The sequence below is a fragment of the Peromyscus leucopus genome, chromosome 6, assembly GCF_004664715.2.
Source record: "Peromyscus leucopus breed LL Stock chromosome 6, UCI_PerLeu_2.1, whole genome shotgun sequence".
Taxonomy (NCBI): domain Eukaryota; kingdom Metazoa; phylum Chordata; class Mammalia; order Rodentia; family Cricetidae; genus Peromyscus; species Peromyscus leucopus.
Genome location: NC_051068.1, coordinates 52,354,621 through 52,370,576, shown reverse-complemented (window position 1 = coordinate 52,370,576; position 15,956 = coordinate 52,354,621).

Below are 15,956 nucleotides of genomic sequence, written 5' to 3'. Positions count from 1 at the left end.
CTCTCTAAGATATGAATGAATGAAAGTGATATTTTAGTTTAACATTAAACTACTGTCATTTATTGATAACAAGGATTCAAAATAGAATTTCTTTAAACAAGCTCATTCTCACTAATATAACCAATGATATGTAAAATGGTATTATCTCATGGAATATTAATATCAAGTGAAAAAAATCACAACTTTACATGAGCCTGTGCTGTTGCAGAAGATGTCTTTGGAGACATTTCTTGTGTGTCCACCTGGACATTTTCATTTGAAAAACATAGAGGTTATAGTCAACAATATTTCCATCAAGCAAGCCAAGTTCCATTTGAAAATTAGGAAACAAACATGTAAAACATTAGACAAGAGATCACATTTACAAAACAATTCCCACATGTAAGGATCAGTGAAATTGCTGTGAGAGATTGTGTCTTCCAGTAACAGCAGAATCTACAGCCATAAAGTCTTACCAGTATGATTCCTGAACATGAGCTGAACAAGAACAACAATAATAGACATATTAAAATGGATGGGGGCAAGACCACAGTGCCTCAGCCCTATGCAAAGAACTACAGGCAACTCAAGAATGCTGAGAGTTGAAGAAAGTGTCTATCCCAGTGAAGAGCATACCAATTTGTTACCCAATACAAAATAATCAACCCTGGAAATATATATATTTATACCAGCAACACAATATAAATTGAGCAGATTGTGTTGATATATTTAGGAATGCTTATGTATATGCATATTCATGTGTGCAAGTAAAAACAATTAGACAAAAGAGGCTATGAATTAGAAAGAGAACAAGGAGGGTTATATGGAGGAGTATGGAGGGAGAAAATGAGAAGACAGAAGGGGGTAATTATGTAATTTCAAAAATAGGAAAGCTAATAAAAAAAAACATTTGTCAAAGACCTTTAGTAGTCTCTCAGAGCCTTTCTTTTTCTTCCTCTGTCTTCTTTAAAACTCCTTCCTTTTTTTAATTAATAATTTTTTATTCATATTAACGTATCAACCACCGAACTCCTCTCATCCCTACTGCTGCTCCCCTCCAGCCTTCCCCTATCAACACACCCCCCATCTGCTCCTCTGAAAAGGTAAGGCTTGCCGTGGGGAGTCAGCGAAGACTTTAGACCAACAACGGTGGAGTCTGCATGGGACTGGACCGGGCCCTTTTCACAAGTGCAACAGTTGTGTAGCTTGGTCTGTTTAAGGGGCCCCTGGCAGGGGGATCAGGAACTCCCTCTTTTTTAATATAATTATAATTTTAGTTGCTTTTCACATGCTTTTGGACTTTATTTCATGAATTGGCTAAAAACATCTCCATTTTTGGAATTCCTTTCATGGGTTATGGTGAGAACCCTGACTGTCCTTTACAACTGAGCTCTTTATGTGGGAAGAAAGTTCTATCAATTGCAGTGCACAAAGAACACTGCCCTTCATTTAAATATTCATGTCATTACTTACATCAGATACATCATTGTTCTATTATCTGGAAACATAAATAACCTCTAATCTAGCTGCTTCTGTTAATCTGTAAATTTGATAAAGATTGATGTGTTCTTTATATTTTAACACATGCAGAATGCTCAACATACACGTTTCACCTTGGGAACAGCTTAGTTATAAATAGACATTTGTAAATAATTATTCCTTTGAAAAGCACTGTACATGACATGGCTTGGGTGACCAAGAATCTGAAACTAGACTGCCCAGTAATGTAGGGTAAAACCAAATACTGCAGTAATCATCATCATCATCATAATAATAATACTGATAATAATAAAGCAGCAGCAGCAGTAAAATCACTCCAATGGCATTTTGCTGTACTTATAGCCCACTGACTTGCTCAACAAACGTCAGAGAAGGTTCCCTCTGCAACACATCGGAACAGCCAGATGTTATGCAGAGAGTGAGAGACATTGAAACACTCAGCTCTAAATCAGATGTCTCTATCAAATCCCTCCCTGCAGGGCTAATGGAAGCCCACAGAAGAGAAGAAAGAAATAGTATAAAATCCAGAAAGAGTGGAAGACATCAAGCAATTAAGGTCCTCTAAACATGATTAAAGCTCATATAAACTCACAGAGACTGAGACAGCATGCACAGGGTCTCCAAAGTTCTGCAAAAGGTCCTCTGCATATATATTATGGCTTCCAGTTGAGTGTTTTATGGGATTCCTGAATGTGTGAACAAGTGGCTCTCTGTTTCTTATTCCTTCTCTAGGACTCTTTTTCTTTTGTTTGTTTTTCCAACTCTGATGTGTTAGTTTTTGTTTTATCTTATTATATTATGTTATGTTGTGTTATGTTATGTTATATTACATATTTTATTATTATCCCTTAGAAGCATGTTTGTTTTCTAATGAGAGGCAGAAAGGGAGTGGATCTGGAGGAAGGAAATGGAGAAGCTGGAAGGTGTAAAGGGAAGGAAAACCATAATTATATATTACATGAGAAAAAAAATATTTTCAGTATAAGAAAAAAATATAAAGAAACAGGTAAAGAAAGAGTATATCAATCTGAGAGTAGAGAGGGAAAAAAAGAAGGTTGAGGGGAAGGGAATTGGGAGGGGCTTAGAGAAAGAAAGGGAAAGGGGGGCAACAATATACTTATATTTTAAGTAATATGTATAAGAATTACTATTAGATCAGTTAATTTTCCTGAGTTCAGTTTCATTGCAACAAAAAATATGACATCTATTTTCATTTTTAAAGGTCCATTTCATTGCTTCATTTTTCCAAATGTATGTTTGGCTACAGATGAAAAGCTACTGATAAAATATTCCAAATGGTTTAAATACAGACAAATATTAAATAACTATTTCACTAAATATTGCTTTGGAGTTTACACTATATATGGAGGTAAATATTTTGCAGTAGTTTATAAATTTTAACAAAAAAAATCTCATGAGGACATATATAATAATGATAAAAATTTTACATTTCAGACAAATATACTATGACGAATGATATATTGCAAGAAGGTGGCAAATAAGCTTTCTTAGGTCAATAAAGGGGAGAAAGGCCACTGCATTACATCTTCTCTTTTGATTCTATGAAAGAATATAGTCTGTAAAACTGTCTTTAAGATTCACCTTTAAGTATTTTTAAAAATTTGATAGCAAAAGACATTGCAAACTTTGTCATAGTTGGTTCTTAATATTTGACTTCTTCTGGGGTTAAAACTATTACTGATTAATTAGCACATATGATTTCTGATGTTACCATAAAAATAATAAAATTAACTCTATATCTCTTGTTAAAACTACTTATTGACAGTATCATAAAAGATACAGAATCACATTCCATTGCCCAGTTGAAGACCCGGAAAAGCATTAAAGACTCAAATATTCTTAAATTGAAAGATTTAAAAAAAAAAAAAAACCACTGTTCAGGTTTATTTACATGAATGGAAGAATAAAATGGTAAACTTAATTCTCAAAATGAATGCTTCACAATGTAACCTCATACATAATAAAATTTCATCTTGTATTTTAATCAGTGCCCTTTTGTCCAATGAATTGATAATTATCTTAATTTATAAATGATAGAATCATTTCAAATAGTTGTTCCATCCCTAAAATTGCTTTATTGATTTTTGACAAATATTTCCAGTGCTCCTATGTCCCAGTGTTGTTGGTAGGGGGAATGTGATGAGGTATGCAGAGTCCAGTTACTGGAAACTTATCTGCTTATTTCTTACAGATAGAATAAAAGGAAAACAAATGGAAGGGAATTCGATATTTTGCTGACGTGATTATTTCAAGAAGGTAACTTAGAGAATGCTGCTTCTTAGAGGTTAGAGCCAACAGGGGATAGAAAAGTAGATGATAGGGTTCCTTACAGTTGATGGAGAGATCTTGCCAAACTGAGTGGAATCAAAACTCTAGACTTGAAACTATTTTTTATTTCAAAGAGAATGAGAATATAACTCAGTTTCAGAAGCACACAATGTAAATGGTATAATTTCTACTGTTTGAGTCACTTGAGTTGAAAACAAGAAAAGGCACTAACTTCAAGAATGCTTCTCTCACCTTTTCTATTCCTGTCTGAAGTTAGATGCAATTTGTCCCTTTTCTGGAGTGTTTGGATTCTTACCTATCGAGGGAGGGTACTAGACCTTCTGCATTCAATCTCAGCCCTGTTTTATTCCTCTAAAATCTCTGCTTTGCAGTTTCCAAACCATGAATATAAAAACTTCTCATTGTGCTCTTCTCTCAATTGAGTGTTTTGTTGTTGTTGTTTTATGGTGATAGACAAGGTAGATTTCTCTACTGTGATTTGATATGCACTGCAAACACTAAGAAATTTGTTTGTTGCAAAAAATGTAAATGACTCAATTTTACCAGAAATCTTTTAACAAGCCTGATGCTGAATACTGTAGCATTGCTTGTCTTTTGAATTAAGGTCACATGATATATCACTGAGAATCCTGGAAGTCACTATGTAGATCAGACTTGCTTTGAAATAACAAGGGTTCCCCTGCTTCTGCATCCCAAGTGCTTATATTAATTAATGGCATGAGCCACCCCATCCCTAATCATAAGGATTTCTTTGACTTTATAAATACAGAAAACCCACAGGGAAAAGCAACACAACTTCTGTATTACCACATTGCTAACTATAGAGAATATTTCTCTTTCATCATATTTACAAAGATATAACAAGCAGACATCAGTTTTCATAGTGACAATCAAACAAACCTGGTATTGTCAGGCTGTGTTTTAAAAGATGATATATACAACCATAAGTACTGTCTTGTATCATCAATGCTAATTTGAAGTAAACTGTTTCTAATGTTAGCTAAATATATAATCATATCTAGAAAATCATGAGAAAAATTAAACCATCAAAAGAAACTAACTTCATGATTATATTTTCTATCTGTATCTCTGTTGCTAAGCTATGAAAAAATGCAATGCCTATATTCATTTGAAGTAGATGGAATTGCTAGATTTTGGCAACTCCACTTTTTCTTGTGACAGCTAAGTGTTTTGATTTTGATGAGTGACATATAATTTCTTTTGAAATGTACTCCAAACGATTTTTAGTAATATTGGCATTTGTGAAAACTTTGTATGTTTGTTATCTTTATATATGTATTTTGAGATTTTTACTGCAGATTGTTGGTTAACTGATCAGTGTTGATCTTCTTGGGTCATATTTGGTTCCCTAGTATTTCATATGTCAATTGGGGATTAAGTTTGCATAAATGGAATTGAAGTTTAATTACTTCCTTCAAAAAGTAAATTAATACCTCAGTATTACTAAGTTGATCCAAATAAGCACCTGTAAACTTAACCTATTGCTGTAGACATCACTTCGTATGCTGTGAATGTGCTGCTCTTTAAGTATGTTCAATAATTTACTCTTTCATCCTATCGTATCTATACTATATTTCTATATCATACCCCTCTTTCTTCTTTTAGAAAGATATTGACTATGACCAATAACAATTTACAAAAAAAGGGGGTGGGATGTGGTGATATTTTATTTGTGCTGATATTTTATTTGTATGTTAATAAAGTTTACCTGGAGATCAGAGGTCATAGCCAGCCATAAACAAAAGCTAGGTGGTATTGGAGCACATCTTTAATTCCAGTATTCAGGAGGCAGAGGCAGGTGGACCTTTGTGAGTTCCAGGACAGGCACAAAGCTACACAGAGAAACCCTGTCTCAAAACAAACACACAAAAAAACAAACAAACAAAAAAGCCAGTTGTGGTGGTTCATGCAGGTAGGATTTGCTGAAGGAGATGCCAGCCGCAGGGAGCAGCATGTAATGGCGCACAGGTAAAGCCACAGAAAACATGGCAATACATAGATTAACAGAACTGGGCTGAGTTTAAATGTAAGAGCTAGTCAGTGGAAAGCCTGAGCTAATAGCCAAACAGATTTAATTAATACAAGCTTTTATGTGTTTACTTGGGGGATGCTAGTAGGAGAGATTTGTCTCGACTGCCGGCCGATTAGGACACAGGAAATCTTCCAGTTACAACCTATATTGTTTTGTGCACATTGTGAGTTATTGATCAGTTTTGATTAAGTGAATGAAATAATGGAAATAATGGGAGTTGATAATTTTTCATTTTTAAAGATGACTTTTGTGTGTATGTCTAAGTGTATGAACACATGTATATATGTGCATGTATGTGACTGTGTAAGCATGGGGGCCAGAGACGACATAAGATATCTTGGAGCTAGAGTTATATACAGGCTTTGTGTAATGCCTCCTTGTCTTGTTGTTATTTGGATGCTTGTGTATGAGTGGAATTCTAATGACTGATAATCAAGTGCTCTTAACCGCAGACTCACTTCTTAGCCCCATGTTTTAAATAATCACAAGTAATTATAGGGAATACATTATGCTTATTTTGCTACAAATGTGTATAATACAGTGCTCAAGTCAGAATAATTAACCTATCCATTGCCTAGTACATTTATCATTTATTTAATAAGAACATCCCAAAACATCTCATTTTGAAATGGCCAATCAAATTTTTGTTAACCAAATTCCCTGAAGAGTAGCAGTCCCTGGAGCTCCCAAATTTCTATGAAGATGTCTGCTTTTCAGAATCTTGACGTGTAAGATGTAAAAAAAAAGAGAGATCTGCTATTTTCCGAATGGAAATGACGGAGCAGTGGATGTGGGAGCAAGGAGAGGTAGGAGGGTGACTGGGAAGAGTGGAGAATGGGAAGGCTGTGTTCAAGATGTATGAGAGAAGAATAAAAAAAATTAAAATAGAAATTTAAATTATGTTGGTTTTCTTAGTTTCTATCTAATCAGAGTACCAAGTGGTTTTTTAGAAGATGGTAGGTGTACTTAGTTTTGACTTCTGGAGGTAGAATATGTGAGTATATCTTTCATGTTGTGCTTGACACTATAATTTTTTATTGGGATGGTGGAAAAATAAGCTGCACATGAAAGAGTAAAGGCTGCGAGTCAGGACCACGCTTTGAGTGGACCAAACAGTTTCTTTTGGTAAAAATTGTTTACTGTAAGAGACATCTATTTATCATGTGCAGATACAACTTGTCCAGCATGGTACACAGGCTTCCTGTTATATTTGTATCCAAATATGTATGTATATGTTAATAGACTTGTGTTGTATAATCTAAATCTATTTTTCTACTTCCCTACCTGTCTACCTTTATCAATGCAGTGAAGATTTTTACCCATATAAATGGCCTAAAGCTTTTAGCATTGGCGTGGTGAGCTGGAGCATGCAGTGCTATAATCACATAGTGAATAAACAGCTGGCGGTGTGGGGTATGTCCTTACTTATTTCTGTCTATAATTTCTGTCCCGAGGCACTACTGAAGCACCGGGTAATGGTTGCTGAATGTCCATTCATCCAATGGAACACATAATATGTGAATCTGCCTGGGGACACAACTAGCAAAAATGACACAACCAGCTAAAATTGTTTGGAGTCATGTAATATGCATTGAGCCTGGCCAAGAGAGGAGGTTGGTCATGAGCTCAGGCAGAGTATAATTGGCTTAGGATAAGAGAATTTATGAGATGAGGTCACGGTAAAGGATCTGGATAATATACCCAACTCAGTTAATGCTTTTATTCAATCTGAGCCAATATACAACATCATACAGTATTTCCTTTGCTTCCGCAATATAGAGATTCTAGAGATATAACAAGGTGATGCTGTAGTAAAAATAACCTGGAAAGAAACAAAAAAAAAAAAAAAAAAAAGAAAGCAAGCAATGGTGAGAGCAAGAAAGAACTTCAGGAGCCAGGAAGTTCATTTTCTCGGCATGCATTTTAATGCAAGCGCCAGGGTGCATAATGACCCCCCAGTGGCAGAGAGCTGAGATGTCTGTGTTAGCTGACAAAATATGAGAACTTCCAGACACTTTAATTAAAGTCAGAAGCAAAATTTACTGCCAGAAATTTATGAAAATTGTGGATTCCAAGTCTCTTATTTTTCTTTTTATATAGCTTTCTCTTTCAAATCAATTGAGCAAGAGCAGAAAGTATTAGTAAAAAGGTCTAATTTCCATGAGTTCATGGTCTATGAAGATGAACAAATTTCCACAGTACATGATGAATATCAAGTAAGTATGTACTCCTAGTAGGTAGTGAGTGAACCAGGTCAAAATATTAGATCTGTGAGGAAAGTGTCCAAAAACACTTTGTCATTTGTAAACAAAACTGCAGTGCATTTTCTTTGGCCAGGAATGGGAGACAGATATTGGAAGACAAATTTTGCTTTCAGAGTTGATTCTGAAGCTGCCCTGTCATTTTAGACATACCAGCTGATTGGACAAGCATAATTAAATCACCTTGAGGTATAGGGTGGTTGACGCAGGGTCCATGTTTAACACTTGGTTTACATTTTGTCAAGATATTTTGAGAGGCTTGGAAAGTAGGGAGGGGACTAAACATTCACATCTCAAGATAGCATTTTCTAAGATCCTCACTTGGAAATGTTGATAAATCACCATACCAACCCTGGCTGTCTTTGCTCATGATTCTAGCACATATTATCATTATGTTTCAGAGATCATTTCCCATGTGGTGTGGGGACAATCTGCTTCTGGGGACTGATAACTTCTCCACTTGGGAAATGAAATGCCATCTCTAACAGTTTATTTCGAGTTTTCTTCAATTATATTTTTCATTCAGGTTTATCATTCTGTATGATTTCAATAATATCTTAACCTTGTATTTATTTTGACAAAAACAAGAAAGCTAATGGAATGAACTGATATATGCTAAAAAAAAAAAAAAAATGACTTTTCGCTTTTGGCTTAGGTTTGTCATCTTCCAAACCAGGCCTTGGGAGATGGCTTGGTGAGCACAACATTGCTGCACAAGTAAGATGACCTGAGTTTGGATCATCAGAGCTCATGTGAAAAATTATGTGGTACCAACTATCTCTTATCCTCTTGTTTCTGAGTTGGGATGTGAGGCAGATATAAGAGAACTTGTAGAAAGTTGGGGGCCAGTTAGTCTGATGTTCACAGCACTAATCAAGTAATTTTGTCTCAAACAAGATTGAAGTGAGGAGCTGTACTGTAGTTGTGTAGTTGTCTCTGATATTCATACATCTACTATGCCCACATATGCCATGGCACACATGAGCCTGCATTCATACACCTGCATACACATAGAGCACACACACACACACACACACACACACACACACAGAGAGAGAGAGAGAAAGAGAGAGAGAGACAGACAGACAGACAGACAGACAGAGACAGAGAGAGACAGGGAGAGAGAATCAGTATCAACCAATATCAAGTTAGAGTCTGCCTGATATTTTTCTCTTTTAGATAGCACATTTCCTAATTTTTGAGGTTGGACTGTTTTACAAAGAGACAGATCAAATTTTAATATATCGAGAAGTACAGAGGATCAGTCAAAATTCAAAAGGGTCATAGATCATAAAGGCTTGCATGCTTTTAATAGAGAGTTTTTCTGAAATTAGATGAGATATTAAAATTTGGCAGGAAAGAGAATATTCAACTTCTACATAAGAGAGAAGCCAAGAAGGGCTGTGATTATTCTAATACTTTGCATATGTTTCCCTTGATGTTATTCCCATGAAATTACAGCCGTTTGTTTATACAACTTGCTTTTTATTGGTCTGTAAGCAAGGAGTGTCTACTTCATATTACTTTCATGTTTCAGTAGCTCAACTCATAGAAACATAGCCCACTATAGATCTGATTGGAGAAGCATAGGCTCAATGCCCAAAATCATGGGCTGAGATAGCAGAGAGTGCCTTAGCTCAGAGCTTTTCCAGCTGCAATGAAACTAAGCTGGTGCTAGCTGGCTTATCTTGCTCAATAAGCTAGAACACCTGGATAGTTACATGATTGACTTTTTGTCCAAAGATGATGCTCAATTGGGAATGAAACTGAGCCTGTTTCTACTTGATTCCCTTGCCATCCAGGACAGGTGTATTGTAACCACTGTCACAGACACTGACTCTTCTGTTGAACACTTTGCCCTGAGAGCATATACATTGTAATAAGGCCTCACATTCCTTTCTCATACCAGAAAATCCCTCAGGTAGAAGGACTAATTAGATATATAGCCAAATACCACTTCCTTCACATTTGCTTAAGGACAAGAACATTTCAGTTTCAAAGAGGAATACATTTTGTTCTAAAATAAAATTGTTACCTATGAAATCATGTAAGATGCAATTTAAGGAAAACCAGCTCAATAGTATAACAGGATTTTCTTATCACACTCTCTCCAGATGCTACAGCTGTCACTTAGGCCATGCCAATGTCTGGTGTCATGCCAGTTAGATGCAAGTTGGTTCCACTTGTCACCCTTTCAATTTCCCAGATGGCCTCAATTTTAAAGGGCGTATTAGCATTATCATAGCAATCTTAAAGATGTGTCTTGGCTTGACTTTAAGCTCATTTTGTTTCTAAGTCACAAAGTATAATGAAATACCACTGAGATAAAAAGAATTTTATTGTCTGGATATGACATCCAATGCTCTAATCTCTGCCCAAAGTAATTGGAAGTTCAAAAGAAGGTTTTTCTATGAGGCACACTGTAGTGTAGCATCACAAAGAACGAGAAGTGCTTTTTAACACAGTGAACTGAATGACAGGTAGAGGGGTTATTTCTTATGCTCATTAAAAAATGCCTATTGCTGGGCGTTGGTGGAGCACGCCTTTAATCCGAGCACTCGGGAGGCAGAGCCAGGCGGATCTCTGTGAGTTCGAGGCCAGCCTGGGCTACCAAGTGAGCTCCAGGAAAGGTGCAAAGCTACACAGAGAAACCCTGTCTCGAAAAACCAAAAAAAAAAAAAAAAATGCCTATTGTGTGTACATAAATAACTTTAATGGAAATCTTTGAAATCTCTATGACAAAACAGAAACCTTTGAAACAAAATTGTATTTGAAATCAAACTATTAACTAATAAAATTACTTTGTCATTTATCAACAGTCCCAATAATATCATCAATTTTTCCCAAAATATAAATGCTTGCTTTAGCAGCTTTAGATGACTTCTACTTATATGTTATACTATTGCTGAGTATCACATGGTTAGGTTTTATAATAATCATGTTTGTGTTGAAAGGTTCATCTCCAAAGATCATTCATTTATAAGACACTATATGGCTTCCTTAGTCATCCCTAAGGAATCTGTGCAAATTCATACATAAAGACCGGAAACATTTTGGGAGATCTAATTTGAGATAGCATCTCACTCTCTAATCTAGTTGGGTCTCCAACTTGTGATTTCCTTTTTCAACATTTTGAGTATTCTGATTACCGATATGTCCCTTATCACCTGGCTATCAACAGTTTTTAATCTTTTACATGTATCACTCTGATCATCTCTATTATCCTAGAAACTCAGAGGTTTGCTTTTCTTTCAGAAAATAGGATAGTAATTCTTAATTCATTAGGTTGTTGTGGCTGTTAAAGCCACAACAGAGCCCGGTGAATATGGAATGTGGTAAAGACATCACAGTAAACAGTTTCTCTAACAAAGATCTTATTATTTAAAAATCATTAACACTCAATTATACAACATCAAAATAACAAATGCTTGTCTGTTGAAGAAAGTAAGGAACCGTGTTTGTCCTTATACCAGAATTGAAGGGAAGCCTTATTGTTGGAATATTTTCAAATCTACAAGTCCCTAGCACACCTTTAGAAGAAAATAGCCTGGCAATGCAGTATGTATCTAATTGTTGACTGCTCTCATTTGTTTCTACTACAGGAAATTACAGTAACACTTCAAACAGGGATTAAGAAAAGCAAGGGGAAATTGGACCAGTTTATGAAAGGCATTTTGTGCATGTTGAATAGTTATGGGAAGAACCATGGACATGCTTTTGCACAGTTGAGTACATAGGTCTGTGTTTTAGAAGGATGGTTTTTTGAGCACCAACATAATTGCCTTGAAGAAAGTTAAAGTGGTACAATGAGAATTAAAAAAAAAATCAAAGCACAGATAATAAGAAAAGAAAACCATCAAAAAATAATAGAGGACAACTTGTGAGGGTGTTCTTGACAGAGACTGTATGGAAAGATGCTAAACAATGACATTTAGGGGCTTCACTCCTAAACAGAACTTTGAATCCTTGTTGCATTTTTGACATATGCGGAAAATTTCTGCAAGTTACCTATTCTCTGACAATGCTGTTTCTTCATGTACAAAATGTTAGTAGCTATATCATAGTATTTTGATAACTAATGAAATTTATACACATTATTTATGGACTCAGGCCTCAGACAGACAACCTAATTGGCTATTATACCAGTCCTTTTCCAAGCTTGTCAATTGAACAAGGTAATCCTGTTTGTTTGTTTGTTTGTTTGTTTGTTTCCCATCTGAATGGCCATTGGCAAAACTATTACTTCATTTCTGGAATCTCTGATGTGATGATGGTGTGGAGAATTTTCCCCACCCAAGAGTCTGAAAGTAATTATATTGCACATTGTTTCTTCTGCCACACACCATTTCTGAAGCTTTCCTTTTATAGGTTTGCAGCCATACATGCTGGTGGCCCAAATAGATAGTCATTTATGGTGGTGTGAGTGTGGTTGTAGTTTTGGTTGTTTTTTTCTCTTTCTTCATATGTGTGTCTTCATAGAATTGGAATATATGATGAAATACATGAATATTGACATCAAAATATATAAACAAGTTGCATGTGTGTGGGACGGACTTAGTAATTTCTGTCTCAAACATACAGACTTATTTTTGAAGTTGCTTATGCAATGATAGCTTAGAATATTCAGAAATCTTATTAGTCCATCTATGAATTTATATTTTATTTCATGAACATATTCAGAGTTATAAAAAAGGAAATAGCAATCTGTGTAATAGAAAATGGTTTCTACCAGAATACACTGGTCACCATTTCAAACTGTTGATGTCATTATTTTTTATTCATATGGAGTGATTTGATTGTATCTAACATTTTTCATCTATTATTTTGGAACTTTAATTTGGAAATAAAATGTAGTTCTTTTATATTATTCATCACACTTACACACACACACACACACACACATACGCACATGCACATGCACTCGCACATACACACACATTCCTTCTATCCTTAAATTATATTTACAATTTAGGACTCTTTTTGAGTAATTTATTCACAAGTTTTTATCAAGAAGTAGTTCTACAAGAGAATCAGGAGGTATAGTTAAAATATATCTTTTTTTAAAAGTATTTTATCTTTTCTTAAATTCATTTGTCTCCTTTATTTCTTTTGCTTGTTGTTCATCTTCATCTAGCTTTCCACAAGCTAAACTTATTTGACATTATCATTTAAAAAATAAAACAACTTATTTTCGTATATTAACTGAGGCTATAGAACTACAAATATAAAATGTCATGCCTTTGGAATAGCTAGAAAAAAAGCATAGTTTGATAAGAAGCAATTATTAAGTCATAGAAACCATTGTATAATAAAAAGGAAAATTGTAATGACATTTATAAATATAAGTGCTAAAAGTTTTTGTTTTATTTCTTCTAAGTCATAAATTTGTAGAATTAAGAAAATATTTTAAATAAAATAAAAATGAATGTTTTGTGTTCCAAATATTAAGATGATATTTTCAGTATGTTAAACAAAATTGTAGTTTCATTTAATAATATTATACTATGAGGTAGAATAAAACATTCTCGAATATTCTGAATTTCTTAACTTGCATGTAATTTTTCTTTTTTTTTTTTTAGATACTTATACTACTTAGAATGGTCTGCTGTAGAAAAATAGTGTGTTTATAATATTTTATTCTGAATTTCAAAGATACTATTCCTCCCACCAAGCAAAGGACAATGCAACACTAATGATATTCTCAGAGTAATAATTTTTATGAATAATTTAAATTTTGAGATTATAATATAATTAGATAATCTCCCTCTTTCATTTCCTATCTCTGAGTCTTTTCAAGTACCCCTTTTCTGTCTATTAAGTTTTCCAATACCACTCTAGTTATTTAAAACATGATATATGCTCCAAGTACTATATAATATGAAAATGACTTAATGAAAACATAATTTTAAAAAGTGTATATTTTACTAAACTGGAAAATGTAAAAGAAACAGATCAATGTCTGGATGCATTGTTATTTACCAAAGTTAAACCAAATGAAGTAAAATAATTTGAACAGTCCCATAACAGCCAATGATATAGACAAAGTAATTTGAAACATTCCAAATAAAAAAGACTAAAGCCAGATGGATTAAGGACTGGATTCTAGTAGCTCTTCAAAGAATTAGAATCAGTACTCCTTGAACTATTTCATAAAGTATTAAGGGAGGATATCTTCCACATTCCTTATATGAAGCCAGGATTACATTGATACCAAAATAAGACAAGCTTCTCTTGAAAAGGGAATTACAAGCCAATCTCTGTGATTAATGCACATACCAAAATTCTGCCAACCACATCAAAAGCATCACCCACAAAACTAAGCCTGATTTATCCAAGAGATGTAGGAATGGTTCAACATTCATAAATCAATACATGTAATTGACTAGGTACATGAAAACAAGGACAAAAATCTTAGTAGATGCACAAATGGGCTTTGACAAAATCCCAAATCTCATGACAAAAATCCTCTGGAATATAAGGATGCAGGAAACATGAATGTAGCATCAAGCAACCCCAGAGCCAACATTATGCTAAATGGAGAAAATCTAAAAAGAGTCCTAATAAATATAAGAATAAGAAAGGAACTATGAATAAAAGGCTCTACTACACCAGAAATCTCCTAAAGGTGCTAAATACATTCAGTAATAAACATTTACAAAATGATTCTCAAAAGTCAGTAGTCTTCCTGTATAGCATGACAAACATACACAGAAAGAAAACCCCATTCACTCTAGCTTCAAAAACTACCAAGGAATCTAACCAAGCAAGTGAAAGACTTGTACAATGAAAACTTAATGAGTTGTTACTTCTAACTAAGGAGCTAATAGACAATGCATGACTTCCAGAAGAGGGCTAGATAGTTTTACTTGAGGACATTGCTCATGACAGGTTAACCACAATACAGTGAGTGACACCACCCCAGAAGTATGTGGACAGTGCAAATTTGAGTCAAAGAGTTATTAAATTTGAAAAAAGACTCTTAATGCTGTGTTTTTGGCTAGGAAGGTGAAGGTAGATCTGAGAGGAGTTAATGAGTGAAAGTGGGGATAAATGTAAACCAAAATACATTGTATGATGTTTCCAAAGAATTAACAAAAATATTTACTTAAAAAATTTACTTAGATTACCTACACAAACAACTTTGACTCCAAATAGAATTCGAGGTTTCAGAACAGAGAATTTGAATGGGAAGGTTGAGTGCATAAATTAGGATCCTCAGGGAATCTTCAAAGAAGAGGTGGATTCTGCATTTTGAGTGACATAATTTCAACTGTTGCTGTTATATAGTATCTTGACAAAGATTACATAAGTGAAAGTATTTATTTCCAGATCACAGTTTCAAATTACTGCCTACTGTACTGTAGAAGTCTCAGCAGCAGGAATTTGAGGTATCTGATCATATCACATCCATGATGAGGAACAGAGAACAACAAATATATGAATGCTCATAGTAAGTGTGGTGGTTTGAGGGAAAATGGTCCCAATAGGCTTAGTTGTTAGTCACCAAGCAAGGACACTACGTAAGAATAATTAATGGGTGTGGCCTTCATTGAGTTGATGTGGCCTTGTTTGAGGAAGTGTGCCAATGTGGCCTAGTTTGAGGAAGTGTGCCACTGGGGGTGGTCTTTGATGTTGCAAAAACATATGCCAGGTCCAGTCTTTCTCTCACACACACACTCACTCTCTATGCCTACACATCAGGATACAACTCTCAACTACTTCTCCAGAACCATGCCTATGTGCCTCTATGCTCTGCTCTATAATTATAATAGACAAAACCTCCCAAACTGTAAGCAAGCTACCGATTAAATGCTTTCTCTTACAAGAGTTTTCTTGGTCATGGAGTCTCTTCA